The 12602-nt window shown below is 43.5% G+C and overlaps 1 long non-coding RNA gene across 1 annotated transcript in view; it reads left to right on the top strand.

The window, feature by feature from the left end:
• Positions 1-3974: 3974 nt before the first annotated feature.
• Positions 3975-12602, top strand: part of LOC135529166 (uncharacterized) — a 28784-nt gene continuing 20156 nt past the window's right edge. Inside the window, exon 1 of the long non-coding RNA XR_010453664.1 lies at positions 3975-4063. This is a non-coding gene — a long non-coding RNA (uncharacterized LOC135529166). The remainder of the gene's footprint in view (positions 4064-12602) is intronic.

Raw genomic sequence — 12602 nt, 5'->3', positions numbered from 1 at the left:
TTATATTTGAATATACACACATATTGTATTTGCATATATACCTATTATATTTGCATATATACATATATTTGCCCTTATTCTTATACCTTTTTAATGACATTTGAGCCTAATAATTTAAAGTGCAACTTCTCCTTTGATCTAAGATATGAAATATGAAAGATCGTTACAGGTCGGCCCTAATGTAACAATGTTGACAGTATCTTTTACCAATAGCAAGATGTTGTCCTCGTGAGTCTGTCCCTGTCAGACACACGTCCTTTCTGGAGGCCGGACAGCCAATCCCGTCGCTCTACTGTGGTTATATTCATGCTCACTTTTTTGTTGTTGTTTACCTTATAAGTTGCCTATTGCATGATTTACAGTAAACCAGTGTTCATCATTCCAGTCTTTGGATGGGGCAATAGTCATCCGTGGTGATGCAATGCTCGATGTTCTGGTAAATGGATACAGTGTTTTTAACCACCCCACTGTCCAAATATCCAGTCATGCTTTTTCAAACACTTTTTTCTTCTTCTTTTCTTGGCATGCATCCCAAATGGTAACCTATTCCCTATGTAGTGCACTATTTTTGACCAGGGCCCTATAGAGTTGAAGCCTTGTTGGACTCAAAAGGAGTGCACAGTGGTGGGAAAAGTACCCAGTTGTCATACTTGAGTAATAATAAAGATACCTTAATAGAAAATGACTCAAGTAAAAGTGAAAGTCACCCAGTAAAATTCAATTTGAGTAAAAGTCTAAACGTATTTGCATTTAAATATACTTAAGTATCAAAAGTATATGTAATTGCTCAAATGTACTTGTCAAAAGTAAAAGTAGAATTGTTTACATTAAACAAACCAGACGGCACCATTTTCTTGTTTATTTTTTACATTACGGATAGGCAGGAACACACTCCAACACTCAGACATCATTTACAGATAGCCAGGGGAACACTCCAACACTCAGACATCATTTACAGATAGGCAGGGGAACACTCCAACACTCAGACATCATTTACAGATAGCCAGGGGAACACTCCAACACTCAGACATCATTTACAGATAGCCAGGAACACACTCCAACACTCAGACATCATTTACAGATAGGCAGGAACACACTCCAACACTCAGACATCATTTACAGATAGACAGGAACACACTCCAACATTTACAGATAGCCAGGAACACACTCCAACACTCAGACATCATTTACAGATAGGCAGGAACACACTCCAACACTCAGACATCATTTACAGATAGCCAGGAACACACTCCAACACTCAGACATCATTTACAGATAGCCAGGAACACACTCCAACACTCAGACATCATTTACAGATAGCCAGGGGAACACTCCAACACTCAGACATCATTTACAGATAGGCAGGAACACACTCCAACACTCAGACATCATTTACAGATAGGCAGGAACACACTCCAACACACAGACGTAATTTAGAAACAAAGCATTTGTGTTGAGTGAGTCAGATCAGAGGACCGAGGTAAAGACAGTTGAAGTTGGATATTCAACAGATATACGCACTTTCAAACCTCAATAGCTTTCAAACCACCTGAGCCACAGACTCCAAATAAGTGTCATGATGTTGGAAAAAATTGTGCACAACATTGCACAGGTCTTATTTTCACGATTTGGACATTAATTCACTTTCCAAATCTAATAAACATGTGGAAATGTGAGCAGCATTTTGTATTCCTAGTTGAATTAGCTAGGGAGCGTAAACAAAGTACAAACTTTTTTTACATTTGAATTTCAATAGCTCCTTGGTCATGTGACCTACTTGCCCAAAACAAGGTTCAGAATGTCCACTGACTACCCTTCTATATTCCACACCCTTTAGATTGTTCACTTTCATCTCACACATTTTTACATGAATTTCTCAAACATAAAAATGTCAATAGCTCCTTGGTCATGTGACCTACTGACTTCAAACAAGGTTCAGAATGTAGAGTCAGTGGGCCATACACATTGCACACACTTTAGATTGTCCATTTTCATCTCACTCGATTTTACATTAATTTTTCAGAATTTAAAACTTCAATAGCTCCTTGGTCATGTGACCTACTGGACTCAAACAAACTTCAGAATGTCCACGGACTAGCCTTATATATTGCACACTCTTGTTTGTGTACTGTAAAATCATGCAGTGGAACGTCCATTTTTCATAGTTTTAAATTTCAAAAGCTCCTTGGTCATGTCAATTACACACCTAAGAAGCATACAGTGGATATACACCCATATTGCATAACCTCTAGTCAAGTATCTTCTATATTGTTGTACATGAATATTAGTTTGATAATTAGGGGTTCAGCCCAGTGTTGTGTTTAACCCTTTTCTTTAGTATTTATCCATAATAATTGGTAGTTCTAAGTACTTGTTTTCCCTGTTTTTTATTTTGCCACAGTATTTAACAGCGGTACACAATAGGAGAGAGACGGATAATATCCCCTTTCATCGTTAATATCAACCTTAAAGGAAAAGGGCAAAGTATTGCCGCATTGTGTCTTCTAACTGCCCAAGAATAGAATCCAAAGTGTCAGGAAATGTTTGTTCCCATAAATACAAAGGAGGATGTGTCTCCTAGAGGTCAACCGATTATGATTTTTCAACGCCGATACCGATACCGATTATTGGGGGACCAAAAAAAACGATACCGATTAATCGGCTGATTTTTATATGTATATTTGTAATAATGACAAGTACAACAATACTGAATGAACAATGAACCGTTTTATTTTAACTTAATATAATACATCAATAAAATCTATTTAGTCTCAAATAAATAATGAAACATGTTCAATTTGGTTTAAATAATGCAAACACACGGTGTTGGAGAAGAATGTAAAAGTGCAATGTGTGCCATGTAAAAAAGCTAACGTTTAAGTTCCTTGCTCAGAACATGAGAACATATGAAAGCTGGTGGTTCAATACTCCCAGTTCTTCAATATTCCCAGTTAAGTTTTAGGTTGTAGTTATTATAGGAATTATAACGCGTCAACTATGTCTCTCAGTACCATTTGTGTTTCATATACAGTACCTTTGACTATTGGATCTTCCTATAGGCACTTCAGTATTGCCAGCCTAACCTCGGGAGTTGATAGGCCATGCCAATTCATCGGTCGACCTCTAGTCTCTCCTCATACATCTGGCACTTTAGTCAGACTGCCAGACTGTGTAAAAACGTTATGACGGGGCCGGCAACGGAGTTCCCATTGGCTAAGCACCACGGAGACCAATCAGGAGAGAATATGTACAGGTCAAGGGTGCCAATTGAAAGTCAAGGGGTGTGTCTGTGCCTTTTGGAACCCCTGTGGTTCAAGTCAAGAGCTTCCCCTTCCCCTTTCAGTCTGCTCTGCTCTGAGTCAGCAGCCAAGAGAGTTTTACCACAGTATGTGAAATAAATTATTACAATTATGAATGTAGGTAAATGTAGGTAAAATGCTCATATGTATTAGATCCAGTACAATGGAATAACTATAGTCCACTGACTATATAAGGGTAGTCAGTGGACATTCTGAACCGTGTTTGAAGACAGTAGGTTACATGACCAAGGAGCTATTGAAAATGGAAAGTTTGAAAAATTAATGTAGAAACATGTGAGAGGAAAATGGACAAACTAAAGGATGTACAATGTGTAGGCCCACTGTGTGGACATTCTGAACCATGTTTGAAGTCAGTAGATCATATGACGAAAGAGCTATTGAAATTCAAAAATTTTAATAAATAATTTTAAATTATGCGAGATGTAAATCGACAAAAACAAGTGAGCGCAATGTGTGTCTATGCCATTGGGTTAGCTAGATCCAGTTTTTAAAGTTTTAGGAATAATGGTGAAAGAGTTATTGAAATTTGAAAAATTTGTTTGTCACTATATTGACGGTCCCTAACTGCTGTTGGTGAACGTAAGGAAAACTACAAGCGAATATCCAATCTGAAACGAGCTTTACCTCGGTGGTCAGAGGCAGTAGGGATGACCAGGGATGTTCTCTTGATATTGTGTGGGAATTGGACCATTTTCCTGTTCTGCTGAGCATTTCAAACACAACGAGTACTTTTGGGTGACAAGGTATGGAATAGAAAGTACATCATTTTCTTTAGGAATGTAGTGGTGTAAAAGTTGTCAAAAATATAAATAGTAAAGTACAGATACCCAAAAAAACTACTTCAGTAGTACTTTAAAGTATTTTTATTAAAGTACTTTACACCACTGATATGAAATAGGGTGCAATTTACAACACAAACGTGTTCATGATGAAGCTGTCTGGCTTCCACATTGTGGCTGTGGGTTGATTCAAGACTTAGACAGGTTCCTCTATTCTGGTAGCTAATATTGAAGAACAATTACAAAACAGTTCTGGACGTTTTTAGTGTTTTGTTTTTATTAGATGTGACTGTACATGACCTTTTGAAGACACAGGACATTCATTTGATATATCATTTTACAGTTCTTGTTGTCAGGCTGAAATAGTGTAATCGATCAGAGGTCAGAACTTCTGTTTATGTGATAAGAGGCTATTTCCCGCTAATGAACAGATTAAATATCTTAACATCCAATCCATTATTGCCTAACTAATGTTACTGGAAGGTACACCGACCGGCGGCAGGTAACCTAGTGGTTAGAGCGTTGGGCCAGTAACCAGCAGGTAGCCTAGTGGTTAGAGCATTGGGCCAGTAACCAGCAGGTAACCTAGTGGTTAGAGCGTTGGGCCAGTAACCAGCAGGTAGCCTAGTGGTTAGAGCGTTGGGCCAGTAACCAGCAGGTAGCCTAGTGGTTAGAGCTTTGGGCCAGTAACCAGCAGGTAACCTAGTGGTTAGAGCGTTGGGCCAGTAACCAGCAGGTAGCCTAGTGGTTAGAGCGTTGGGCCAGTAACCAGCAGGTAGCCTAGTGGTTAGAGCGTTGGGCCAGTAACCAGCAGGTAGCCTAGTGGTTAGAGCATTGGGCCAGTAACCAGCAGGTAGCCTAGTGGTTAGAGCGTTGGGCCAGTAACCAGCAGGTAGCCTAGTGGTTAGAGCGTTGGGCCAGTAACAAGCAGGTAGCCTAGTGGTTAGAGTATTGGGCCAGTAACCAGCAGGTAGCCTAGTGGTTAGAGCGCTGGGCCAGTAACCAGCAGGTAGCCTAGTGGTTAGAGCATTGGGCCAGTAACCAGCAGGTAGCCTAGTGGTTAGAGCATTGGGCCAGTAACCAGCAGGTAGCCTAGTGGTTAGAGCGTTGGGCCAGTAACCAGCAGGTAGCCTAGTGGTTAGAGCGTTGGGCCAGTAACCAGCAGGTAGCCTAGTGGTTAGAGCATTGGGCCAGTAACCAGCAGGTAGCCTAGTGGTTAGAGTGTTGGGCCAGTAACCAGCAGGTAGCCTAGTGGTTAGAGTGTTGGGCCAGTAACCAGCAGGTAGCCTAGTGGATAGAGCGTTGGGCCAGTAACCAACAGGTAGCCTAGTGGTTAGAGCATTGGGCCAGTAACCAGCAGGTAGCCTAGTGGTTAGAGTGTTGGGCCAGTAACCAGCAGGTAGCCTAGTGGTTAGAGTGTTGGGCCAGTAACCAGCAGGTAGCCTAGTGGATAGAGCGTTGGGCCAGTAACCAACAGGTAGCCTAGTGGTTAGAGCGTTGGGCCAGTAACCAGCAGGTAGTCTAGTGGTTAGAGCGTTGGGCCAGTAACCAGCAGGTAACCTAGTGGTTAGAACATTGGGCCAGTAACCAGCAGGTAACCTAGTGGTTAGAGCGTTGGGCCAGTAACCAGCAGGTAGCCTAGTGGTTCGAGCGTTGGGTCAGTAACCAGCAGGTAACCTAGTGGTTAGAGCGTTGGGCCAGTAACCAGCAGGTAGCCTAGTGGTTAGAGCATTGGGCCAGTAACCAGCAGGTAACCTAGTGGTTAGAGCGTTGGGCCAGTAACCAGCAGGTAGCCTAGTGGTTAGAGCGTTGGGCCAGTAACCAGCAGGTAGCCTAGTGGTTAGAGCTTTGGGCCAGTAACCAGCAGGTAGCCTAGTGGTTAGAGCATTGGGCCAGTGACCAGCAGGTAGCCTAGTGGTTAGAGCGTTGGGCCAGTAACCAGCAGGTAGCCTAGTGGTTAGAGCGTTGGGCCAGTAACCAGCAGGTAGCCTAGTGGTTAGAGCGTTGGGCCAGTAACCAGCAGGTAGCCTAGTGGTTAGAGCGTTGGGCCAGTAACCAGCAGGTAGCCTAGTGGTTAGAGCGTTGGGCCAGTAACCAGCAGGTAGCCTAGTGGTTAGAGCGTTGGGCCAGTAACCAGCAGGTAGCCTAGTGGTTAGAGCGTTGGGCCAGTAACCAGCAGGTAGCCTAGTGGTTAGAGTATTGGGCCAGTAACCAGCAGGTAGCCTAGTGGTTAGAGCGCTGGGCCAGTAACCAGCAGGTAGCCTAGTGGTTAGAGCATTGGGCCAGTAACCAGCAGGTAGCCTAGTGGTTAGAGCGTTGGGCCAGTAACCAGCAGGTAGCCTAGTGGTTAGAGCGTTGGGCCAGTAACCAGCAGGTAGCCTAGTGGTTAGAGCGTTGGGCCAGTAACCAGCAGGTAGCCTAGTGGTTAGAGTATTGGGCCAGTAACCAGCAGGTAGCCTAGTGGTTAGAGCGCTGGGCCAGTAACCAGCAGGTAGCCTAGTGGTTAGAGCATTGGGCCAGTAACCAGCAGGTAGCCTAGTGGTTAGAGCATTGGGCCAGTAACCAGCAGGTAGCCTAGTGGTTAGAGCGTTGGGCCAGTAACCAGCAGGTAGCCTAGTGGTTAGAGCTTGGGCCAGTAACCAGCAGGTAGCCTAGTGGTTAGAGCGTTGGGCCAGTAACCAGCAGGTAGCCTAGTGGTTAGAGTGTTGGGCCAGTAACCAGCAGGTAGCCTAGTGGTTAGAGTGTTGGGCCAGTAACCAGCAGGTAGCCTAGTGGATAGAGCGTTGGGCCAGTAACCACCAGGTAGCCTAGTGGTTAGAGCATTGGGCCAGTAACCAGCAGGTAGCCTAGTGGTTAGAGTGTTGGGCCAGTAACCAGCAGGTAGCCTAGTGGTTAGAGTGTTGGGCCAGTAACCAGCAGGTAGCCTAGTGGATAGAGCGTTGGGCCAGTAACCAACAGGTAGCCTAGTGGTTAGAGCGTTGGGCCAGTAACCAGCAGGTAGTCTAGTGGTTAGAGCGTTGGGCCAGTAACCAGCAGGTAGCCTAGTGGATAGAGCGTTGGGCCAGTAACCAACAGGTAGCCTAGTGGTTAGAGCGTTGGGCCAGTAACCAGCAGGTAGCCTAGTGGTTAGAGTGTTGGGCCAGTAACCAGCAGGTAGCCTAGTGGATAGAGCGTTGGGCCAGTAACCAACAGGTAGCCTAGTGGTTAGAGCATTGGGCCAGTAACCAGCAGGTAGCCTAGTGGTTAGAGTGTTGGGCCAGTAACCAGCAGGTAGCCTAGTGGATAGAGCGTTGGGCCAGTAACCAGCAGGTAACCTAGTGGTTAGAGCGTTGGGCCAGTAACCAGCAGGTAGCCTAGTGGTTCGAGCGTTGGGTCAGTAACCAGCAGGTAGCCTAGTGGTTAGAGTGTTGGGCCAGTAACCAGCAGGTAGCCTAGTGGTTCGAGCGTTGGGTCAGTAACCAGCAGGTAGCCTAGTGGTTAGAGCGTTGGGCCAGTAACCAGCAGGTAACCTAGTGGTTTGAGCGTTGGGCCAGTAACCAGCAGGTAGCCTAGTGGTTCGAGCGTTGGGCCAGTAACCAGCAGGTAGCCTAGTGGTTTGAGCGTTGGGCCAGTAACCAGCAGGTAGCCTAGTGGTTAGAGCGTTGGGCCAGTAACCAGCAGGTAACCTAGTGGTTTGAGCGTTGGGCCAGTAACCAGCAGGTAGCCTAGTGGTTCGAGCGTTGGGCCAGTAACCAGCAGGTAGCCTAGTGGTTCGAGCGTTGGGCCAGTAACTGAACGTTTGCTGAATCTAATCTCCAGCTGACAAGGTAAAAATATGTCCTTCTGCCCCTGAACAAGGCAATTAACCCACTGTTCCTAGGCCGTCATTGTAAATAAGAACGTTTAAAAAAAATGCAACCTTCATTTAACGAGGTAAGTCAGTTAAAAACAAATTCTTATTTACCAAGACGGCCTTCTGGGGAACAGTGGGTAAACAGTCGTTCTGCCCCTGAACAAGGCCCACTCTTCCCCATCATTTTAGATAAGAATTTGTTTTTAACTGACTTGCCTCTTTAAATAAAGGTTACATTTTTAAACGTAAACAATGAGGCACCATAAGACTCAACATAAAGCTTTCCCATAATGCTTTCTATTAAATACTGTTGCCAAAGTCATCCCCTAGGCTAGCCTCAGTTCCCTAAAGTTATTTTGTCATCGTTGACTGTAACGATGTTTCCATCCACAGTTTTTATGCGACTAAAGTCATACCTTACAAAAAACATAATCAGGACAGCTGTGATGGAACCATGAATTTTCAGTTCAATTATATAAATGCCAACAGATAATTTTGTTCGTTTGACATGGTGGGATATAATATTTTTATATTGCTATAATAACCATCATATCGAAGTAAACTTGGAGTCATGTGATGACATTGTCCCACTACCACTCTGGAAACCATACAGTTTAAATTAGGCTACATATGAAATAAGGTATAATGAACTTCCCAGGGTGGTGGAAGGACACAGTAGGAGCTTGATGCTCCTTTCCAATCAATGCTGAGGTTCTCATACCGGTGGCATGAGGATCAATGGTGGCATGATGATCAATGGTGGCATGAGGATCAATGGTGGCATGATGATCAATGGTGGCATGATGATCAATGGTGGCATGATGATCAATGGTGGCATGAGGATCAATGGTGTCATGAGGATCAATGGTGTCATGAGGATCAATGGTGGCATGAGGATCAATGGTGTCATGAGGATCAATGGTGTCATGAGGATCAATGGTGTCATGAGGATCAATGGTGGCATGAGGATCAATGGTGTCATGAGGATCAATGCTTGACTGCCGTTTAGACAAATAAATACATTCTTGCTCTTATCCATAATGTCTTCATGTAGACGAGCCTACCCACAGAGCCTACCCACAGAGCCTACCCACAGAGCCTACCCACAGAGCCTACCCTGGCTAGAGCTCACATACCCAGACAGAGTAGGCAGAAGCACCTTTGATATTTTACCCAGCTGTTTTTTTGTAACAAAATGTGATGGAAACACATTGAAAGTTAGATTGTTATTCGGTACATGAAAACTTAAGTGAAAAAAGTACATTTTGTGTAACCTACATCATCACGCACTGGTTTTTATCTGCAAGAAGTCCGTTTAGTGGAAATGCGCATATTTTCTTTTATGCATATTTTTTTTAATATTTGAAAGAATATCCGTTGCCAATTGTATGAAAACCTGGCTAATGTCACAAAATGTTTTGTAGGGCCTCGAGTGATGATTCAAACACATCGAGATTGTGATGATGTCAACACAAAATTGTGTTCTTTCCCTTGTGTCACATACACCTCCCTCGCCCACCCCTTCCCCTGAGGAGAGGTTGAGTCAGGTCAGGGCCTGTATTCACAAAGTTCAACGTACCTGATTTGGGATCAGTTTTGCCTTTTAAATCATGACTATTATAATGTGTTTACCCATATTCACAAAGAGTCTTGAAGCTGTGTACTGATCTAGGATCAATTGTGTCCTTTAGATCATAATGGATAAGATGATGTGAACAGGGGGGGACCTGATCCTAGATCGGCACTCCTACTCTGTAATCTGCTTCACTCTTTTTCGCTTTCTCTTTGGTGACTGAGTTGCTGAGAAATTCTGCTATGCTACCTGAGTCTGTGGCTTTCATCAAGAGCTGTCTGTCTGTCTGTCTGTCTGCCTGCCTGCCTGTCTGTCTGTCTGCCTGTCTGTCTGCCTGTCTGTCTGCCTGCCTGTCTGCCTGCCTGTCTGTCTGCCTGCCTGCCTGTCTGCCTGTCTGCCTATCTGTCTGTCTGTCTGCCTGCCTGCCTGCCTGTCTGTCTGCCGGGAGTCTCCGCTACTTCTATCTCCTCAGGTCTGTGTCACAGCTTCTTTAGTGCGGAGACACTACTGAGTCAATAAACAGCATGAGGGGAGGGGAAGAGAAAGAGAGAGGATCGAATCAGATTGTATCTATGCAAAGCACAATACCTGTTAACACTCTCTTCTCTGGTTCCTTTTGTTGCAAAATTAGACTTTTCCTTCTCAAAAAGGCAATACTTGGCCCTCAAATAGCATTTTCGCTAGTGGTTTTGCATATGTTTCGACAGCTAGCCTAGGGTTCAGAATTGTAAGTAGCCTACATAGAAAATACGGTTGTAACAGAATGTAAATGCAGCCCAAACACCAGTGGATTATTCACTGTCCAGACATTTCTGGAATAGTGAAGTTATGGCATATGGCCTGGCATTTTCTTTTCATGGCAATTTCCACCCATCCACTAGGGGCAACAAGAGTGCCTGTTACCTGTTATCTGTTGAATATGGATTTAAACTGCTAGCTACGGCGCTGAGCATCGCAGGTTCAATCTAACAAACCTTAATCCTTACCTTAACCACTCGGTATTACTGCCTAACCTTAAGTTTAACCCTATCCCAAATCCTGACCTTAACCACTCGGTGTTACTGCCTAACCTTAAGTTTAACCTCATCCCAAACCCTGACATTAACCACTCGGTGTTACTGCCTAACCTTAAGTTTAACCTTATCCCAAACCATGACCTTAACCACTCGGTATTACTGCCTAACCTTAAGTTTAACCCTATCCCAAACCCTGACCTTAACCACTCGTTATTACTGCCTAACCTTAAGTTTAACCCTATCCCAAACCCTGACCTTAACCACTCGGTATTACTGCCTAACCTTAAGTTTAACCCTATCCCAAACCCTGACCTTAACCACTCGGTATTACTGCCTAACCTTAAGTTTAACCCTATCCCAAACCATGACCTTAACCACTCGGTATTACTGCCTGACCTTAAGTTTAACCCTATCCCAAACCCTGACATTAACCACTCGGTATTACTGCCTAACCTTAAGTTTAACCCTATCCCAAACCCTGACCTTAACCACTCGGTGTTACTGCCTAACCTTAAGTATAACCCTATCCCAAACCCTGACCTTAACCACTCAGTATTACTGCCTAAAGTACGCTTCGATTTCCCTTTTTGCACAGTTTGACTGACCGCTAACAGATTCAAAATACTCTGTAACTAAAAAGGCAACACATTCCATAATTATAAAGGCAACACATTCCATCATTAAAAAGGCAACACATTCCATCATTAAAAGGGCAACACATTCCATCATTAAAAGGGCAACACATTCCATAATTATAAAGGCAACACATTCCATAATTAAAAAGGCAACACATCCCATCATTAAAAAGGGCAGCACATTCCATCATTAAAAAGGCAACACATTCCATCATTAAAAGGGTAACACATTCCATCATTAAAAAGGCAACACATTCCATCATTAAAAGGGCAACACATTCCATCATTAAAAAGGGCAACACATTCCATCATTAAAAGGGCAACACATTCCATAATTAAAAGGGCAACACATTCCATAATTAAAAAGGGCAACACATTCCATCATTAAAAGGGCAACACATTCCATAATTAAAAGGGCAACACATTCCATAATTAAAAAGGGCAACACATTCCATCATTAAAAAGGGCAACACATTCCATCATTAAAAGGGCAACACATTCCATCATTAAAAGGGCAACACATTCCATAATTAAAAGGGCAACACATTCCATAATTAAAAAGGGCAACACATTCCATCATTAAAAAGGGCAACACATTCCATCATTAAAAAGGGCAACACATTCCATCATTAAAAAGGCAACACATTCCATCATTAAAAGGGCAACACATTCCATCATTAAAAAGGGCAACACATTCCATCATTAAAAAGGCAACACATTCCATCATTAAAAGGGCAACACATTCCATCATTAAAAGGGCAACACATTCCATCATTAAAAAGGGCAACACATTCCATCATTAAAAAGGCAACACATTCCATCATTAAAAGGGCAACACATTCCATCATTAAAAGGGCAACACATTCCATCATTAAAAAAGGCAACACATTCCATCATTAAAAGGGCAACACATTCCATCATTAAAAAGGGCAACACATTCCATAATTAAAAGGGCAACACATTCCATAATTAAAAGGGCAACACATTCCATCATTAAAAAGGCAACACATTCCATCATTAAAAGGGCAACACATTCCATAATTAAAAAGGGCAACACATTCCATCATTAAAAGGGCAACACATTCCATCATTAAAAAGGGCAACACATTCCATCATTAAAAAGGGCAACACATTCCATCATTAAAAAGGGCAACACATTCCATCATTAAAAAGGCAACACACTTCATAATCTCTGTTGCCTGACGTTATGGCAAAAGTCTCCATTTGAACTCTCTTTGGAGGTTTGTGTTGCAGACATGACAGCAAAGCTCTCCCCTCGCCCCCCGATCCTCCCTCCCTCCCCCCCCAATCCTCCCTCCCTCCCATCCTCCCTCCCCTCGCCCCCCGATCCTCCCTCCCTCCCCTCGCCCCCAATCCTCCCTCCCTCCCATCCTCCCTCCCCTCGGCCCCGATCCTAACGTGAATTACAGTTTCTGCTAAATGACAT

The sequence above is a fragment of the Oncorhynchus masou genome, unplaced genomic scaffold (assembly GCF_036934945.1).
Source record: "Oncorhynchus masou masou isolate Uvic2021 unplaced genomic scaffold, UVic_Omas_1.1 unplaced_scaffold_1111, whole genome shotgun sequence".
Lineage (NCBI taxonomy): Eukaryota > Metazoa > Chordata > Actinopteri > Salmoniformes > Salmonidae > Oncorhynchus > Oncorhynchus masou.
Note: the sequence above shows the minus strand (reverse complement) of the source record. Positions and strands in the feature narration are given on the sequence as shown.